The sequence below is a fragment of the Galleria mellonella genome, unplaced genomic scaffold, assembly GCF_026898425.1.
Source record: "Galleria mellonella isolate WM207_F2 unplaced genomic scaffold, CSIRO_AGI_GalMel_v1 utg93, whole genome shotgun sequence".
In the NCBI taxonomy this organism is placed as follows: Eukaryota; Metazoa; Arthropoda; class Insecta; order Lepidoptera; family Pyralidae; genus Galleria; species Galleria mellonella.
This window is the reverse complement of record NW_026442176.1, coordinates 3,821,643-3,841,665: the sequence shown is the minus strand read 5'-3', so window position 1 is coordinate 3,841,665 and position 20,023 is coordinate 3,821,643. Positions and strand designations below refer to the sequence as shown.

General features: G+C 34.2%; 1 protein-coding gene across 3 annotated transcripts in view; it reads left to right on the top strand.

Annotated features, from left to right (window-relative positions):
* LOC113516678 (leucine-rich repeat neuronal protein 1-like) overlaps window positions 1–20,023 on the top strand; it is a 374,371-nt gene that overhangs the window by 162,128 nt on the left and 192,220 nt on the right. The window lies entirely within an intron of this gene.

Below are 20,023 nucleotides of genomic sequence, written 5' to 3'. Positions count from 1 at the left end.
TAGACAGATAGATATAATAGATTAAAATAGTAAACTTCTTATAAATACAAACAATTACAACAAATTATTATAATAAGAAAACAACATATAGATATATAATAATTGAAATAAACTGTTTTGATAACAACGTCCTGTTATATATTTTTTAGTATTCCATACATATGTATAACTGGTGATAAAAAGTTTTCTTATAAATAAAGTTATATATAAAAAAGAACAGTTAAAACAGTAAAAAAGTTAAAATAATAAAAAATTATACAAATAATCATCAGGTAAGATGGCGAATTCAAAACTTATTTCATCATCATCATCATATCAGCCGTTAACTGTTCACTACTGAACATAGGCCTCACCCAAAAAGGGGCGTTTACCAATAGTTACCACGCTTGATAGGCGAGTTGGTATAACTGCAGATAAGAACAGTTCTCCCATAAATATAGTCTTAATAGAATGAAAAAAAAACAGTCGAAATTTTTAAAATAATACAAATAGTTAAAAGGGGGTAAAGATCTTCAGGTCGGCAAGCGCGCGAATACCTCTGGTATTGCAGGCGTTCATCATCATATCACGTTAACTGTTCCATCAGGTGGGCCGTATGCTTGTTTGCCACCTCAGTGGTATAAAAAAAAATAAAAAAAATAAAAAAACTGCAGTTAGGCTTTTGATGATGTTTTAAGAGAAACACTGCTGCTGACATCTCTCAACTACTGAGTTCCCTTAATCGCCTCTCATACCACCCACTGGAAAGAAAGGGGTAGCCCATTCTATGCCGGAAACACACGGCCCTTTTGGCCGTGGTACGAAACATGTAACAATAAATTTTTCCAGTTTTTTTTTTATATCACTGAGGTGACAAACAAGCATACGACCCACCTGATGTTAAGCGGTTACCGTAGTACCTGTAATACCAGGGGTATTACGCGCGCATTGCCGATCCTGTAAAAATTCTCTTTACCCCCCTTTTAAAGAACCATACTGTAGTCTTTTGGAAAAACCTCGACAGGTCCTCATTTCATAACCTGATCGTTTGTGGATGAAAACATCTCTGAAACTGCCATGCTGTAGATTATGAGGATAAATAAACTTCCTGTCGATGGCGAGCCGTACGATGGTAGAAAGTGGCTGTGGGCATCATATTGAACAATTCCTCTGAGCACAACCCATTGTACAAGCGATAGAACACGCAGAGGGAATTATTATTATTCACGCAGTTACAATTTTATTACATTACTAATACAAGATTTTTGCACCAAAAACAATATCTTGTTTTCTATGACTTTTGCCTAAAAATCCAAGTATCCTAAGTTATTTCTCTTGAGGCAAACGTCGTCCCTGATGTATTAGCTTCGGAGAATTAATGGCATTCACGAGACGACCTAATATCGACAACTGCTACTGACGTATTAGTATGAATAATTAATAATTCAATTACATACCGAGCTATGATTAATACCTATATATTGATATAAATTATGTAATACGTATCTCTTATGTAATATTGCATTACAATTGTAATATTAATAACATATTGTAAATAGATTTAACTCTGTAAATTATGATGAGAAATTCCCTGGTATTAACACAGACACATAGTTGGTCACATAGCTCGAAGAACCGATAACCAATGGGGAAGAAAGAAAGGCAAACGCAGTGTAGTACGACCTCTCATTAGATGGAGTGACGACCTCAAATGTATTGCAGGGAGTCAATGAACGCAGGAGGCTCAGGACCGTTTTTATAGCAGTCTATGGAGAGGCCTATGTCCAGCAGTGGACATATAATGGCTGATATAATGGTGATATTGATGAGTATTTTATTCTTTTGACCAACTTTAAGATCTGTAAATCAAAACTGATAGCATACTAGCATTATGCTATCAGTTTTTTTTTTAATTAACCCGTAATAAGACTTAAAGTAGCCGTGTGGTCCCTGCATAGAATGGGAAAGGAAGAACTGACCCCTACCTTTCCCATAGATGTCGTAAAAGTGATGTTGTGGGTGATCATAGGCGGCGGTAGTCACTTACCACCAGGTGAGCCGCATGCTCATTTTGTTCCCCTATGTTGTAAAAAAAAATGACGACTAAGAGAATTTAATACTTGAAGGATGAGCTCTAGCGTTCCTCTTAAAACATCACCAAAGCGTCACTATGGTTATCAATCAACCTGCCAATCATGGCAACTACTGGCAAAAGGTCCTTTATAGAGAAGGCCTATGTTCAGCAGTGGACAGTTAGTGGCCGGTATAACAATAAAATAATTATAAAAAAACTTATATTATACTCATATACATATGAAACCATAAAGTGTTAAAAATGTACAAAAATGATTATCCTTTAGATCAACATTCGGAATTTTTGTAACTTTGTTTCTTTTTGTCAATGTAAATGCGAACAAATAACAAGCGAAATCAAATCCAGTAACCTTTACATTTGGACTGCTTTTTGTCTGGCGTTCTCGTAGTTTGCACCAAAACACCCGTTTCCAGGATTTGTTCATATTCCCTCGTATTGTCTCTGGAATACAAACAGGCCCCAGAAAATTGTACAACCAAAATAAAAATTACAATAGGTTGCACAGTTAACAAAAACTGCGCAGAGTATCTGTTGTTTCCTATTTACATTTTAGCCGACTGCGGCACAGCGAATATGCGGAAATATAATATTGAAAGGATGCACAGACATACATATGTACTTGTACTTTTTCCATTAACAAACTAGCTACAGCAACATAAGGAGGTTGGGGGAGAATGGATTGTTAATAATGGGGTTTAGTAGCCCCATTGCTAGCAATATACCCTGTCATAACCTCCACGTGATCCCCCAAGAAATATGGAAACCATAGCGTTTCTATTCCAAGTGAAATTCATCATGATAGGCTAACTGACCTGCTATTTCATTCTCACTTGTCATCCTTAACTGGTCTCTCGCCAGCGTATACCATTAGCGCAGGCGGAGTTACCATTCCATTATCATCCATTAAAAAAAACATAAGTAGATTTTATTTAACATATTAATTAACAGACACTCATTGTTATTATTTCTATCACACTCACCCTCTCTAACTTATTTTAACTACTTATTTTAGGTCCCTTATTCATAAAAGTTAAAACCTACTATAAACCTATTTTAGCTATTGAATATTTTGATTACTTTCTTTCAAATTTGGATTGTGGCATAAAAGAACTTTTAAATTTGGAATGCGGCATAAAAGAACTTTTAAATTTGGAATGTTTTATAAAAGAAAGAGACTAAACAGTTCAATAGCTAAAATAGATTTATGAGACATTTGACGTTTTTATGAATAAGAGCGTTAGAATTTAAGTTTATAAAATTAGAATCCATTATAAGCTGTAATTATAAGGTACTGAGCATAGAAGTTATTTTGTAAGAGAGCTGTGGATATTTATACTAACTGAAATGAATGAAAAAATATATTATTATTTAATACAAATAAATTATTTCAAAAATATGTATAGAGTAAATTCGACATAATTGACTTCCTTTTAAATGAGTAGGGAGTGTCCCACCAATAAAATTAAACATTTTCGTAAAGAAACATAGGGATTAAAAACGCCAAAAAAATTATGAAATTTTGTAGACCATACACTAACTTTTGCACAATGATCACACAGATATCGATTATATACTAGCTTTTTGCTCGCTACTTTGCAAGCGTGATTTTGGATTTTTTTTAAGGGTGAAAATGGTATGGTAACCCCGCCTGCGCTAACGGGATACGCTGGCGGAGCACCAGTGAAGGGAGATAGATGAGAACGTGAACAGGCCAGTTAGCCCATCATGATGAATTCATCAGGAATTAACCATGATAGTTTCCAGGGGGAACCGCGAGGAGGTCGACCTGGTTGGGTATATTGCTAGCAATGGAATTCTCAGTCTCCATTACTATTAATCCCTTTCCCCCGTGATTTTGAATGTAGAAAAACCAACGATATGGGTCACTTCTAAATGGCGTATCAAAATAAAACATAGACCAGTTTTTAAGTCAAGTCTTCAGAAACTCATTTTTTTTATACCACTTAGAATGGCAAACAAGCTGATGGCCCACCTGATGGAAAGTGGTAACCGTCGCCTATAGACATGAGCAGTACCATGGACATAACAGAGTAAACTGTTTCGCCTATGATAATATGGGGGGTCCCATGCGTTGCCATTCCTGAGGACTCAGGTGTTATTCCTCTGTACCCAATAAATTCACGCCATATCCCACCCTTCAAACCGAAACACACACATGCAAACACAACTGCTTTACGGTTGAAACACGAATGGGACAGAGGTACCCAAGCAAACTCAGGAATGGAATTGCAGGTGGCGAGTTATTGGGTATTTTAACTCGATTCTCGATTTGTCGTTGCGATATTTTTTATGATGTTGGGTATTCCCATATATGGGTACTTCTAATGAGCGATAGAGTATGTGAGATGCGTTAGAATACCCCATGAGGAGTGTCTTTTATACTATTTGGGATGGATTTTTATAATATATAATAGTTTTTTAATACGAGCGTCTTTTATTAGTTATCTCCTTGCGCCAAATAGCTTCTGTCTTTTTCTATTCTTCTAGAGATGATTTGAATACATCCAAAGGTTGTCTAGAAGAGATTGTTTTAGCGATGAGACCGCCATTTGTACTTCATATGTGTAATGTATTTTTTTTTTGTGTATAAATGATGGAATAAGGAGTAAATGAATAAATAAATATTGCCCTTTCTACATACCTGTTCACCGATAGAATATTTTTTTATTAGTTAAGTGGTCACTTAGTCTTCTATTCATGCGATGGTAATCGTATTCAATGTACAACAGTTGGAGCGGAATAAATTTGGAATAACATTATGCCAAGTGTTCTTGGAAAGGATTTTGAATCAATGAATGGTGCATTGTTTTATATATTTTTTCATAGTACTCTTATTAATAAACTATTAGATTTATTTACAAAGTGATAAATATTAATTATTGGAGATCACATGAAAAATCAATATTGCATTAAATTGTTCCTTTTTCAAAGAGTGTTTATACCAGCGAAACTGACCTTATTCCAAAGAAAAAATTTCGAAAAAAGTCAAAAATTTTTAACCCTTTCAAATTAACTTGGCAGTTGAATACGCTGTGTTGATATAAAGAGCTTAAAATTTGACTTTTTTAGCTAATTTTACTTCGGGAACATATTCAGATTTTACTGATAAATAATGATAAAAGGATGCCAAATCTCGTGTTTTAAATCTGTATATCTTACCTTACAATCTTACTAAGATAATAAAATTTTAACTCAACGTTGTCTGTACATGGGAGATTTTTAAGAAAAAAAGTAATATTAGGGACCTTAATGAGAGCAATAGATGTCAAAATAATATTTTTTTAGTAATTTGGTCTTTTTTTTTGTAATTGATGAAAATGGAATGATGACCCCGCCTGTGCTATCGGTATACACTGGCGGGGCACCAGTGAGGGATGATTGGTGAACATGAAAAGGCAGGTCAATTAGCCCATCGTGACGAATTCAATGATAAACTAGTTACGACGGTTTCCAGGGAGAACCGCGTGGAGGTCGACCTCGCAGGGTATATTGATAGCAATGAAGACTAACCTCCCCATTATCAACAATCCCCTCCCCCCAGAAATTTGGTCTATCTGTATGTTTATTATGACATCCTGCAAAAACTACTACAGCAAATGGAATGGTGTACCAGAGGGAGACTTGTTACAAAAGTCGTTTGCTTGGGTACCTCTGTCTCTGTGGGATATGGCGTGAATTTACAGAGTACAGAGGAATAACACCTGAGTCCTCAGAAATGGCAACGCATGGATGGTATTATGGCCGAAACAGTATACTCTGTTATGTCCATGGTACTGCTCATATCTATAGGCGACGGTTACCACTTTCCATTAGGTGGGCCGTCAGCTTTTTTGACATTCTAAGTTGTGTAAAAAAAATAAAAATTACAATTTATATACATGTTGCTATTCTTAACTATAAGCAACCAAGCAACTAGGTTGATGATTCACCTGATGATTATCACATTCCATTACCTGATGGAAACAAGACTGTTGGCTTATCTGCCACTTTATATTGCATAAAAAAAACATATTTAAATTTACAAGTATCTTTATAATTTTTCCAGTGCAAACAGCCAAAATGTCAGCTATCACACACGCTGTATTTTAACTCACAGAGTGTATAACTATTAAGGATGGGTAGTATATAGCAATACCTATATATTTCGGTTACAATATCTATATATAAAAATAATATGTTAAGTCTGTTATACAAAAAATAATATTGGATAACAGACTTAGATATCCGACCGATATGGGCGATATCGAAATGGATAATGACCTTTTATCTGCCATCAATGTCCAGAGGAAACCAATATATAGATATCAGATCGGTATCCATATAAGCCATGCCTAATAACTATCAGATTCCGATTAAAATCCAGTCCAGTTCAATTAGGGCCGGTCGTGTGCGCATCGAATGCGGCGAGCTGCGCGCACGCACGCCTCACCGCTTACAATATGTAGTATGATAATTTATTTCGACGACCTCTCACCCTGCATGCAGACGCACAATGGCCCAAATGAGAGGCTAAGTGCGGAAAATGGAGTCCCTTTCACATTCACCCTGCATGCAAATTTTTAAGTCGCCATCTATGGTGAGAGTCACGCGTGCAGCATTTGTAGTACGTGGTATTGGCGATGCTTATTTAGGAACTGTTTATAGTATATCGTATATAGAGAACTAGCAAAACATTGCACGTTATCCCGTGCGTACTCTATTTAATATGGCATGTGAAAGTTTGCATGTTTGTTACTCAATCACGTCTAAATTTTTTTTATACAACTTAGAATGGCAAACAAACTGACGGCCCACCTGATGGAAAGTGGTAACCGTCGCCTATAGACATGAGCAGTACCATGGATATAACAGAGTACACTGTTTCGCCCATGATACCCCCCATGCGTTGCCATTCCTGCAGACTCAGGTGTTATTCCTCTGTACCCTGTAAATTCACGCCATATCCCACCCTTCGAACCGAAACACAGTCATGCAAACACAACTGCTTCACGGTAGAAACACGAATCGGACAGAGGTACCCAAGCAATCGACTTTTGTACAAAGTCTCCCTCTGGTAAAAACAAACTAGCTCAAGCAAACGTTCTGAAATTTGGTATACAAGTGTATAAAATGAAGAAGAACATAGGCTACTTTTTTATTTCGATCCCACCGAAAAATTTGTAAGTAAAAGCTAGTAGACATATGAATAAAAAAATAATTCTTTTAGATGGTAAACGGTTCAGTTCATACTGATAGTAGACTATGGATTTGTTGGATCTCTTCTACATAAAGAAAGATTAAAATTAAAGTATTTTAGCCGACTCAGAAAAGCGAAGTTCTTTGAAGACAATTCCCACAATAATGAGCTTGGATCTCGGCTTAAATAAATGTCGGAATAGACTATGTAGCATGTATATCTCCCATACATAATGCAGGATTCGATTCAATACACCTGTGCGTAAACTTATATTTATGTATGCACCTTTATACGTCCATTTCGAGTCTAATGGTGCAAGTTATAAGAGTGTGCGGATAGAGTTTGACATTTGTTGAAAGGAGCAATAAAGGAGTTTTCATTCATTCAATCGTCATAGAGAAATGTTCCTATATAATACTAGCGGCCCGGTACGTGTTTCGCTACGCATAAAGTAAAATAACAAAAAAAAATTAACATCAAATTCAATTATTCAAACAAAAAAATATTTTATTAATTGCTAGGTATTTTAATTATACTGTCAACACTGAAAAAAGGTTCAATTTGACAGCACAATCCCCATCTTAAAAAAAGTTTGAATTTGACACAAAAATCCCCATTAACAAAATGATCCGCCATGACACAAAAAAAATGTGATAAATGAAGAACCGCTCGGCGGATTTTGAGCAAACTTCACATAAACTATCTACTAAATCATCCGAACAAAGCCTAAACCTTTAGTTCGGATAGGTGAGTCCGTTCTTGATTTATAAAATTACAACGATTATATATATATATATATATATATATATATATATATATATATATATATATATATATATATATATATATATATATATATATATATATATATATATAGATTTTTAATGCTTATTTTTAGTTGAGATCTTCATATCATGCTTGGCAGCTGAATCGACAACGGCAGTTACATTTTGGTGATGTTTTATGGGGGACACTGCTGCCCATTCCTCGATCATTATGTTTACTTAGTCGCCTCTTACGACACTCACGTAAGAAACGTGTAGTCCATTTTATGCCAGGATCACATTGTTTATTCCGATTAGTGAACATATCTCAATCACATAAACGAAGTAAAATAAAAGCTAGTTTTGTAATAAAATATACTATGCAACCATCCGCTCTCGCTTGTGACTTGTAATTTAATGCAAGCCACATCCACACTGTAGTGTCCCGGCATAGTTTAGCATAATATAAACTGTCCAAAGTGCACACTAGCGACCTTTCACGCCGGTGAGAACCGGCGCCGGCGCATAGCATTTGAATATTTTGCTCTCTGTATAATAGTGTGCGCGCGCCTTTATTCAGGTGTTAATATTTCATGAACTGAAACTTTAATTTGAAATTCAATAGAGTCGCCTCTCAGCCTGTTATTTTTATGCGGTTAATATTAAAAACACATTACGTGAGAAGTGTTTTTACACAAAAGAGTCTACATACTATTTTGTTGTCGACGTTCTGACGAAGAATTTATTAGGGATATTTATAGCTAGTGCCGTGTGTGCCCCGGCATAGAATGGGCCACCCCTACTTTTCCCATGGGTATCGTAAGACGATTAAGGGAGGGCAAGGAATGGGCAGCAGCGTCCCTCTGAAAACACCTCTAAAAGCCTAACTGCGCTTGCCAACTCTCCTATCAAACGTGGCAATAACTGGCAAAACTCCCCTTATGGGGAAGGCTTATGTCCAGCAGTGGACAGTTAACGGTTGAAATAATAATAATAAATAATAATTTGTAGCTAGATATGTAGATACTCTTTATTATTTCCTCCAAAAAATTACAAAAATAAACTTATTATAAATACAGACAATTACAAGAAATAATCACAGTAAGAAAACAATGGGTGACCTTATCGCTAAGAGCGATCTCTTCCAGGCAACCTTTGGATGGAGAGGAGTAATTATAAACAGTTCAATCGGAGGCACGATGAAAATTCTATCATTTCTAATAATGTAATATATATAAATATATATTACATTATATATATATATATATATATATATATATATATATATATATATATATATATATATATATATATATATATATATTAGTTACAATATCTGTATACTGGTATAATAATGAATATGTTAAAAGTCTGTTATCCAAAAAATAATATTGGATAACAGCTTTTTAACATATTCGAAAATAGATATCCGACCGATATGTACACAACATTGAAATGGATTATGGCATTTTTTCCGCCTTGATGACGGAACCCAATATATAGATATCGGATCGGTATCGATATTACCCATACCTAGGATTTATGCACATGAGTGTAAGCGAAAGTTTATTATTAACTGAATACCTACACAATTTTTCCTAAATTCCAATTACACTATCTTAAGTGGAACACAAAATGAGAACACCTGCTTTTCCAAATTTAAATAATATCTATTCAAATTTTAGTACGCGATAACCTATTCCACCTACGTACGATAACTTTCTATGTATTACGAAATTTAACAAGAAAAAACGTTATCAAGTCAAAGATATATTACCGAGAAATGATACCTTGTCAGGTAAATACCATATCCTTTGGATATTTAATCATTTGGATTTTTAACACGAAAATTGTAACTGGCCGATCATAATGAAAAAAAAAATATAAAAATCATTGGTCAGATGTATGGCTGTGTTTCGGTTTGAAGGGTGGGTTATAGCAGTGAATTTACAGAGTACAGAGCACTAACACCTGAGTCCCCAGGAATGGCAATGCATGGGGGGTATCATGGGTGAAACAGTATACTCTGTTATATCCATGGTACTGCTCATGTCTAGAGACGACGGTTACCACTTTCCATCAGGTGGGCCGTTAACTTGTTTGCCATTCTAAGTTGCATAGTAAAAAAGAACAATTGTAATCCTGTAACATTAAATTATAACGATAGTAATGCACTGTTTAACAATTGAGGGCAACACAGTGTATTTAATAGTCGTAATATCCACAGTGCTGTTCATGTGCGTAGGTGACGATTACCATTTTCCATCAGGTGGGCCGTCAGCTTGTCTGTATAATAGTAACTAAGTATAATAAAATAGAAACGACAATGTAACATCATTAACTTTTTTATTCAACTTAGAATGGCAAACAAACTGGCGGCCCAATGGAAAGCATAGACAAACTGGACATAACAAAGTATACTGTTTCGCCCATGGTAGCCCCCATGCATTGCCAGAGGGAGACTTTGTACAAAAGTCGATTGCTTGGGTACCTCTGTCCCATTCGTGTTTCAACCGTGAAGCAGTTGTGTTTGCATGACTGTGTTTCGGTTTGAAGGGTGGGATATGGCGTGAATTTACTGGGTACAGAGGAATAACACCTGAGTCCTCAGGAATGGCAACGCATGGGGGGTACAGAAACAGTATAGTCTGTTTCCATGGTACTGCCATCTATAGGCGACCCCCTTTCCATCAGCGTTGCCATTCCATTCCTGAGGACTCAGGTGTTATTCCTCTGTACCCTGTAAATTCACACCATATCCCACCCTTCAAACCGAAACACAGCCATGCAAACACAACTGCTTCACGTTAAACATAGAAATTACATGAGTTGGCTATAAATGACAGTTATATTCAAGATCTTATCCCGATTATGTCATCATGATCTCTATTGTCATAAAATGTCATAAAATCTCTCGTGTAAATAATGATATACTCGTATTTATATAGTTCTTAATTTTACTCTTACCAAATAATAACAGTCGTTTACTGTCCATTGCTGAGCATTGTATTTATAAACACATTGCATTTATAAGCACACCTGCAATGCCGTTGGTGTTGCTGGTGACCATGGGCGGCGGTAGTCACTTACCATCAGGTGAGCCGCATGCTCGTTTGCCCACTGAGTTGTAAAAAAAAAATAAAAAAAAATGTATAAAATAAATATAGCAGTACTGAATATATTGTAACATACATGCAATGGTAAACATTTGTATTTGTGTGTCTTGTGATTGCATGTCCGCATTGTACTTTTTCTTTTTTGCGCAAACCAATTTTGTACTTTTAGAACAATAAGAAACCTGTTATTAGCTTTAATATTTTAAATCCTAGTATGTAAATCTTAACTGTAACGCCGTTGGTTTCTAATAAATAAATAAATAAATAAGCCTGTTAGGAGGGTTTTCCAGTAGTTGCTAGTTGCAAACTGGTTGGCACGCTCAGTTAGACTTTAGTGGTATTTAAAAAGGAATAATTTTATTTATTTATTTATTTATTCATTAGTACAAATATGTGTACATGGCGGACTTAATGCTAAAAGCATTCTCTCCCAGTCAACCATAGGGAAGTGTCAGAATACTCGAATGCGGTACTAGTAATTATTGATATACATACATACTAAAATTACATATATAAACGAATAAATATATATAAATAACAAATATACTTACACATATATGACATATACTAAGAGTCGACACCTCTGTCGCTCCCCTCTCGCGGGCTTGGAATGCCATCAGCACTCGCCCCTGCATTCGCGTCCGGTGAAGCTGTAAAGGCCACACACGGCCAACAGCAAACACATTCAGAAAAAAAAAATATGACATATACTATATTATACACGAAATTGAGAATAATATAAAGTACTTACTGCTCGGATAAAAATAAAAAGTGTGCGTTAACGCTTTTTTTGAAAGACGGTTTAGTCGGTAGTCTCTTAATGGCATCAGGAAGCGCATTCCAGAGTCGTGAAGAATGTAGGAGAAAAGAGTTTGAAGCGTAACCAGTACGGTGAGAGGGAAAGGATAATTGGAGAGTATTATTGGAACGAAGGTTACGTAATTAATTTTACACTTACAAAACATATTTCACCATAAAGAAAAAAGCACTAAAAATTTTTTTTATACCACTGAGGTGGCAAACAAGCATACGGCCCACCTGATGGTAAGTGGTTACCGTAGCCTATGAACGCCTGCAATACCAGAGGTATTACGCGTGCGTTGTCACTCAGCTATGTGTCATATTCTTGTGGACATAACGCTGACTGTCAGTGTCAGCAGTTGGCAGTTAACGATTGATATGACGATATATGTAAACCCAATATCTTAGTTATTAACAATATTATGATTTCCATGTAGATAAAGATATATATGTAGTCCACAGTACAAATACTAAGAATAAATCGTACCCATGAATGAGTCGAATCAGATTCGATAGTTTATTACAATAATCAACTAAACAAATAATGAAGCTATATTCGATACATTTGCATAAAAATCTAAATAAACCAGTCACAACCGTTAAAGTTATTAGTCGAGTCTAATCGATCGATTTGTTTAGCGGACGACTATCGACTAAACGCTTTCAATCAGTGCGATTCAAATTAAGTTTCCCACGATTCACGTAGTGATGTGCCGAGTCCGGCTGATTCGAGTGCGAAATTAAATATATAGAATTCGGATACTCGATTTAAAAATCGTCAATTCAATTCTTAAGTCTTTTAGTACATATTTACATGCTTATTAAATAAATAATAATAATAACTATTTAAAAGGCACATATAATAATTTAATCCTAGTAGCATGTTTATAGTAAATTTATATTTCCCTGCATCATCATACGTTAATTATTCATTAATTATCAAAGAAAAAAATCATTAAATGATTGAACATTTATTATAAATTACCTTCATTAAAAGCAAATTTCAGAAATCAATTGGAAAAATACAGAAATTTGTAGAAGTATCCAACAAATACTTGAATATAATAAATTTAGAATTTAACTGTATCTTAAAAGTACCAAAATACTCGAATACCATAAATTGCAGACTGGGCACACCACTATTTTCACCAGTTGCACACGATCGATCCGCAAATATATTGGGAAGTTGATTAATCGATGGATATTTAGGCAAATACTATATGCTCTCGATGATGTATCGGCGAATACTACTTCGATTGCTTAGATTACTCGATTATAAAAATAAAATTACATAAACGTTAAAAACTAAACTTATTGTTGAATTGTTTTTAAAGTTTAATTAATAATAAGATTATTTTTATAAAAAACAGAATAAAAATAAAAAAATAGCCTATAATATCAACTTTAGTAACTTTTTAACGAACTCTTAAAATATTTTTATGCATCTTAATAATACATTTTTGTACATCGCCTATATTACAATCATTTTTTTATAATAGTAATCTCTATCGATTTATTGCCTTTACCGGTTTTAGACTTGATTATATTTATCGATATCGATACTGTTAAGGGTACAACACTATTTCTAATGCGATAACGCAAATTGTATAGGATGCTATTAATCTTGAGCAGCAATAATTGTGGCGTCCACAAATGCTAGGCTATTAATTAATTATTAATTATTAATTAGTAATCTTGAAGGAACCTCGGAACCCGTTATAAGTAATATGCAATACCTTACGTTCAACTTAATAGAACTAAATCCAGACGAATATTGTGTGAGGACATTTAATTTACTTTATACGTAGTTAAGTATATATAAATTATTTATAGGACATCCTAGTCGTAATAGTAGCTAATGGAATTTTATTAGAATGAGATTGATATTTATATATTATTACTAATTTTAGACTACCTATCTTACTAAAAAAAAGTAATTTACAACACTACTTATCTAAACAGTGTTTAACAAAACTCTGTTTAAGTGATTAAAAGTTGTTTAATTAGTATAATAATATTTTTAATTTTATATTTCGACTGAAACTTCTGTACAATAATCATTACTTCGTTACTAATATTATTTGAAAAGAAGTTTGTTTGTTTGTTACCACTTAGCGTCTAAACGGCTCAACCAATCACGATAAAATTTGGAACACACATACTGTATGAGATGTAGAAGAACATAGGCTTTACTTATTTTCACATCATAGTTTTTTTTATGTATCTTAATTAAGACAAGTAACTAAATAAAGACTAGTTTATATATGTATGTTCATATGTATGTATATATTTTTTGTTTGCGTTTATTTGTATAAATACTAGCGACCTGCCCCGGCTTCGCACGGGTGCAATGTTGATACTAAATAGCGCCACAACCGCTATGTCCCTACCTTTACCTATTTTTTGCCTTTTTTTCTCCCTTTTTTAGTCTTATTACGACACAATTTTAATTATTCTTTTAATCCCAAAGAGATCGTATTTAGCAGACAAAGTCGTTGGCTCTTTATCTTGCTAAATTAAGTTTACATAATTAAGTTACATTTTGTTGTGTACATATCGTTAATATTGGTACACTTGATACGACACGACGAACTTATGAACATTATAATAGAAGGAAGGAGGGGAAGAGAGAGATCAAGATATAGTTACATTTATTTATTTATTCATTAGTACATATATGTGTACATGGCGGACTTAATGCCAAAAGCATTCTCTCCCAGTCAACCATAGGGAGGTGTCAATAAAAAGAATGCGTATAATCAAATGCAAAATTACATATATACACTGTATATAAATGCAAATATAAGCATTTGGCGTTCCATTGTTTCTGCCTACCCTAGTGGGAGACAGGCGTGACAGATATGTATGTATGTATGTATACTTACACATACATAACATATACTATATTATACACGGAATTGAGAATAATATAAAGTATTTACATCAGGCAGATCAAGGAAGGAGTTGGTATCGCGTCGTATCAAGAGGTAAGAGACGCCGTAGTGAGTGCAATTCTTAAATAGCGATAGATAGATAGACATATTGTTAATGTTAATAATCCATATCATTCATTGAAAGGAACTATAAATAGTTTTCATACATTCATTTCTTTATACCACTGAGGAATCTTCGTCTATAAACGCCTGCAATACCATAATTATTACGCGCGTCGCACGAAGAAACCTCACGTAGAACCCCACGACTCTTGGGACGGCAAGGAGCTCATTCCATAACCTGATTTTGTGGGAGAAAACATTTCTGAAACCGCGTTGTACGATATAAATCCGAGACAAAGTCGTTAGAAAAGGTATTACATGTAATGATTTTATTAAATAACTACATATTATGCTATTAAATAAAATCTGTTACATCAAAGATTAAAATCTTAAAAAGGTAAAAATACAATCTGCAATCCTTCTTTCCACATTGTTGCAATGTACGAACAATAACCAGCTCTAGTTACAGGTTACTTACATAGTTCAGCTACGTATCTCATATTGATGTTTATCATCACGACACGTTTTTATCGTATATATAATCATATATATATATACATATATATATATATATATATATATATATATATATATATATATATATATATATATCTCATATATATATATATATATATATATATATATATATATATATATATATATATATATATATATATATATATATATATATATATATATATATATATATATAACCAAATATATTATAAGCAGTGTTTATGTGTTATATATTTATTTCCTATGTATAATTATTTCAGTATTTTTTTCATACAATTCAAAATGGCAAACAAGCTGACGAGCCACCTGATGGAAAGTGATAACCGTCGCCTATAGACATGAGCAGTACCATGGACATAACAGAGTATACTGTTTCGCCCATAATACCCCCACGCGTTGTCATTCTTGAGGACTCAGGTGTTATTCCTCTGTACCCTGTAAATTCACGCCATATGCCACCCTTCAAACGGAAACACAGCCATGCAAACACAATTACTTTACGGTTGAAACACGAATGGGACAGAGGTGCCCAAGCAAACGACTTTACAGTCTCCCTCTGGTGAATGTTACTATATTACTATAGTCATATTTTTACCACACCTGCTCTTCATACGCTTTCTGTTTTTACCTAATGGTTAGTTGGTAAAGAATGTCATATGGCATTAAACTCGCTACTTGTGCAAAGTTTTATTGTACAATAAAGAAAAAAATAAATAAAATTCCAAATTCAAATTTCATTCATCATTCGTTCTCATTTTACAAACAGTGAATGTGCCGTTTAAATAATGCAAGAAAGCCCAATTAAGATTCAGCGTTGCGAAGTGAACGTACAGCAGCCGACACCGTCGGGCGCGAATCGATTCCACCGATAGAAGCCTTTAATCAGGCCGTACGTAGAAAATTAGCTATTACCCACTAAACCGGGTCATGGAACTACGTTTGGTGCCTAGGGTTGGCTCACTCTTATTTGTTTTACTTCTAACAAAGTCAAAGGATTTTAGTTCTTTATACGTTTACACTGCAGCTTTAACGAAGTAAATTGGCCCTTATTTTATTATTGTTAGAAAATAGAATCGCGTGATAAAAGATTTCGCGCATGACCGACGCTCTATGATGTCATTCCACAAAAAAAGCAGCTACTGTTTAATCGTGACTAAATATGAAACCAATACAAAATTTAATTTTTCAAATATGCAAACTTTAAGAACCATTTTAGAACAATTCTTCTTTATTGAGATGAAACTGCAAATATGTAATGAATCAAGAACATTCGAAAAGGAAGTTATCGATTCGCTATGAAGCAACATGTTTTTTTTTAATCGGTGATAATGAAATGGCAACCCCACACGCGCTTACGGTATACACCGGCGAGGCACCAATAAAGGATGATAGGTGAAGTTGAAGCAGGTCAGTTAGCCCATCGAGACGAATTCAATAAGAATTGTTCACGATGGTTTTTAAGGGGAACGTGGGGTTTCCACGTGGAGGTCGACCTGATAAGGCAAATTGCTAACAATGGGGCTGTCAAACTCCATTGCTAACAATCCCTTTCCCCCGAAGCAACATGTTAGCAACATCTACATGTTACAGGAATTCATGTTCTACAACGGTCATTTACCATTAGATGACCTGTTTATTAACATAAATCTTACTAATATAAAAAAAGGTAACTAGACAATGTCTGTACATGGGAGACATTTAAGAAATAATTATATAAAGGTTATATAAGAGTAATAAAAGCCAAAATAATAATTTTTAGATTTTTTTTCTATCAGTCTGTATCTTTTTTTTTATATCACTAAGGTGGCAAACAATCATACGCCCCACATGATGGTAAGTGGTTACCGTAGTCTATAAACACCTGTAATACCAGAGGTATTACGCGCGCGTTGCCGACCCTGAAGAAACCTCTTTACCCCCCTTTTGAAGAACCCCATGCTGTAGTCTCTTAAGAAAACCTCGGCAGGGAGCTCATTCCACAACCTTAGTGTTCGTGGGAGAAAACATCTCTGAAACCGCGCAGTATTCGACCATGTCTTTGTTTGTACCGTCATCACGCAAAAAGTACTGCATCATTTTGGCTGCAATTTTCACACTTGTATTTCTGCAGGTAAACTCAAAAACTGGTGTTAAAATATATACTTTATCTTGATATTTACGTGATGTAAAAGGTTTTCCTACTTTAAATTAATTAAACAAAATTTAAATCATTCGAAATTTATTGTCAGTCGTATGACAACCCTGTTTTAACAGCAAAGGGTGAAAGTAAGGGATAACTATGTGGTTTGCGTTTGTTAACGCACACTAGCGTACTTCCTTGAGATTAGAGACTAAATGCCTCTGATATTGGTATATATATTCATATTTGGTTATGACAATATATTATTTTTATCGTACATTTATCCCATGTATAATATATATATATATATATATAATATATATATATATATATATATATATATATATATATATATATATATATATATATATAAATAAAATATATATATATATATTTTATATATAAAAAATCTTTTACAGAACATAATAATTATTTTTAATAATTAAAAACGCTTCAAAGTTCGACTTAGTTACTCGATATTCAATACATAGAATGTTAAATAAATTAAAATTTATGTTTCCATTAATATATATAATATAGGCATACAGATAGATATATAGACACTTTATTGTTTCCTTCATAAGATTACAATAGTAAAGTTATTATAAATAGGAACAATTACAAGAAAAGACCCAATGAAAAAACAATGGGCGACCTTATCACTAAAAGCGATATCTTCCAGGCAACCTTTGGATGAAATGGAGAAATAAATGTAAAGAAAAATATTTTAAATATTCCTTAACAAATTACAAGTACGCAATCACTTTTACAAACATTTAAATAGATAGATAAACGTCTTTGTGTTTTCTTTTAATTACAGACATTTTATTTCTATAACAGTATGTATATTTTTATAGAAAACACATACAGATACCAAATTCCGCATTTACCATACCATTTTCAACTACCATTTACAATTAATAGGTACAAAATTGTAATTTTAACAAAGAACATTACATGTTCTTTCAATTTAAGTTACGTACTCGTTCAGAACGGCTTCAGTTTGTTGAACAAACAGTATTTTTTATCCAACGAACTGGAATAAACATTATTAAGAATAAACTCCAACACTCTATATTTCGTTATTGTACGGATACTAAACGAGAAATGTTTGTGTACTTTTAATTAATCTATATTCATGCTTGGAGGAGAATGTACAATGCTCTCTGCATGGGTACCTTTGTCTTGCAAGGTTATATTAAAACAGGGTATCTCAAACAGCTCACTTCACTACATTGTTTATTTATTTATTTATATTTTATTGATCATACAAAATAAAAATTGAAATAAAAATAGCTGATTTAATGCTATAAAACATTCCCTGCCAAAAAACTTTGAAAAAACAGAATTGTAATTATGCAATCAAAATTATTCAAAAATATTGTGGGGTAATTAGTTACAGACGTATATTACTTCACCATCATTTCAGCATAAATCTCCCCCATAACAAAGGAAGAGAGGAGGGCAGTAGTTGTTATGCCTGGCAGGCAGGTTAGCAACCTCAGATAGCCTTTGATGATATTTTAAGAAGGGCACGGCTGCCCATTCCTCGACCATAAAGTTCCTTTAGTCACGTTCTACAGGAAAGGAAGGGGTTGACCCATTATATGCCAGAACTACACGGCAGTTTAATTAGAATAACCATGATTAAAACCAGGCTAATTACAGCTAAAATCTGCTATCTGAGAATTCTACTCTCTTGTTGAAACATGTTCACTTATGCACACCTTAAAAAGAGAAAAATTGCTGAAAGAGTTCCCTGTTGTAACAGCAAAGTTTAATTAACACATTCGCTAACAATTAGCCGACACAATTAAAATTAAAGTCAACAATCCGTTATACACATAACATGAGTTCGAATTTCAAAAACAAAACCGAAGAAATTCCTCAGCTCTGCAACGAGTGTGCCAGACAGCGAACACGAAAATAAACCGCAGAACGTAAAACGGAACGGCGGGCGGCGCAGATATTCCTCGGTTTACGTATGTACGGAACACTGCTGCGAATGCGATTATTGCAGCTCCGATGGCGCGATTAACCATCTACTAGCTTGCTTTTGTCGCAGAGCCAACATTCGAAAACGGAGTTTTATGGCCAGTTACAGCAGCCACTAGGCGATCCTACAACGTTTCGTTACTGTGCCACAATAATAAAAAAAAGAAAACCGTTTAAAATAATTCCCATTCTTATCTAAAACAGTCGAATACAAAGAAAAAGCGAAGGTATTGTTAACAAATAAAAAAAACGTCTCCGAAACACAGCTCGTTGCGGTTCCAACGAACTGTTCCAAATCCAATTGGCCCATTAACCCGTAACTGCCGTGGCAAAACACGGGCACCGCAATAAAATCAATGGCTCACTTATACCGCGCCTATTTTCATTCAAATAAATTCGCCGTATAGACACGAGTCCGCGGATAAACTATGACTATAACCGATAA